This window comes from Myotis davidii, unplaced genomic scaffold (assembly GCF_000327345.1).
Source record: "Myotis davidii unplaced genomic scaffold, ASM32734v1 scaffold753, whole genome shotgun sequence".
In the NCBI taxonomy this organism is placed as follows: Eukaryota; Metazoa; Chordata; class Mammalia; order Chiroptera; family Vespertilionidae; genus Myotis; species Myotis davidii.
The window spans coordinates 2,908,157-2,910,379 of record NW_006286231.1 but is presented as its reverse complement, the minus strand read 5'-3'; the positions used below and the strand labels follow the sequence as shown (position 1 = coordinate 2,910,379).

General features: G+C 47.8%; 1 pseudogene; it reads left to right on the top strand.

Annotated features, from left to right (window-relative positions):
- Positions 1 to 3: 3 nt before the first annotated feature.
- Positions 4 to 1,011, top strand: LOC102758996 (annotated as a pseudogene).
- Positions 1,012 to 2,223: the final 1,212 nt, after the last annotated feature.

The following is a 2,223-nucleotide window of genomic DNA, read 5'->3' as shown; positions in this document are numbered from 1 at the left end:
GCGATGGCGACAGCGAGCAGCAGCGGCTCCAAGGCCGAGTTCGTTGTCGGGGGCAAATACAAGCTGGTGCGGAAGATCGGGTCCGGCTCCTTCGGGGACATCTACCTGGCGATCAACGTCACCAACGGCGAGGAGGTGGCGGTGAAGCTCGAGTCGCAGAAGGCCCGGCACCCGCAGCTGCTGTACGAGAGCAAGCTCTACAAGATCCTGCAGGGCGGGGTGGGCATCCCGCACATCCGCTGGTTCGGGCAGGAGAAGGACTACAACGTGCTGGTCATGGACCTCCTGGGGCCCAGCCTGGAGGACCTGTTCAACTTCTGCTCCAGGAGGTTCACCATGAAAACGGTGCTGATGCTCGCCGACCAGATGATCAGCCGGGTGGAATACGTGCACACGAAGAACTTCATACACCGAGACATCAAACCCGACAACTTCCTCATGGGCATCGGGCGCCACTGCAACAAGTTATTCCTGATTGATGTTGGTCTGGCCAAAAAGTACCGAGACAACAGGACGAAGCAGCACATACCGTACCGAGAAGACAAAAACCTCACGGGCACCGCCCGCTATGCGAGCATCAACGCGCATCTGGGGATTGAACAGAGTCGCCGGGACGACATGGAATCCTTGGGCTATGTCCTGATGTATTTTAACAGAACCAGCCTGCCGTGGCAAGGGTTAAAGGCTGCCACAAAGAAACAGAAGTACGAAAAAATTAGCGAAAAGAAGATGTCCATTCCCGTGGAAGCGCTATGCAAGGGGTTTCCCAGCGAATTTGCCATGTACTTAAACTACTGCCGTGGGCTGCGCTTTGAGGAAGCCCCGGATTACATGTACCTGAGGCAGCTCTTCCGCATTCTTTTCAGGACCATGAACCACCAGTATGACTACACATTTGACTGGACGATGTTAAAGCAGAAGGCAGCACAGCAGGCGGCCTCTTCCAGTGGGCCGGGTCAGCAGGCCCAACCCTCCACAGGTCTCTAAGCATGAACCTAGGAACAGAAGGCGCAGTGCGGCTGACCGGAGTAGCATGTTTCTCCCCAAATCTAGACATTTTAGTCCTTATGTACACTAGCTAGTGGTTGTGGACAACCATTTACTTGCTGTAAAGAGCTTAATTTCAGTATAAACCGGATCTGGGCAGCATTGGTGATGCTATGTCCCGAGTTGTAGCCGCTGTAATTGTGAATAATAACTGAGATGGTGAAACATGGTGTCCAGTTTTCTATGGCTTTTTTTTTTTTTCAAGTGGAAACGTTAACTAGATGGTTGACACCACAAATTGGTGGAGAAATTTCGCATATGCCAATTTTTTAAAGTCTTTTTCTTTGAACTAGAGCAGTGGTCCGCAAACTGCGGCTCGCGAGCCACATGCGGCTCTTTGACCCCTTGAGTGTGGCTCTTCCACAAAATACCGACTTCTGCGCATGGGCCACGAAGTTTCACACTGTACATGCATGCCCGCATGTGGTATTTTGTGGAAGAACCACACTCAAGGGGCCAAAGAGCCGCATGTGGCCGGTGAGCCGCAGTTTGCCGACCACTGAACTAGAGTGCTTTGAGATCTCATTTCAGAAGAACGGCATGAACAGTCTTCAGCCACAGTTGTGATGGTTGTACATGCTCACAATTGTGCACATGGGGTTTATCCATCCCTGGGGTTAGCAAGTTGTTCACTTAAAACATTCTTAAAATGTTTAGTTTCTTGTTTGCAAGCCAGCTGATATGGTAGCAACCAAAGATTCCAGTGTTTGGGCATATGAAAGACTGCCTGCTAACCTGAGCTAGAAATAACATCTAAAGTGGAGACTTAAAGAAAAACGTAGTGACTACTAGATTATCCTTAGCACTCTGCATTAACTCTATAATCTTCTTGGTATTTTTTTTTTTAAAAAAACACATATTTGTCACAGAAATTTAGTTAACATATTAAAACTGAATATGTATGTATGTTGCTTAGATAAATGCAGTCACTGTAAACATCTACCGTATTTGCCGGCGTATAAGACGACTGGGCGTATAAGACGACCCCCTAACATTTCCACTCAAAATACAGAGTTTGTTATATACTCGCCGTATAAGACTACCCTCTCTTCCACACACCTTCCACACACCAAATAAAAGGTAAAACAATATCAGATTTGATTTTAACATTTTAATTTATATTCAAATGCTTATGACATGCAGGAAAACTGTCACAAGGCTGTATGTCATCAAACA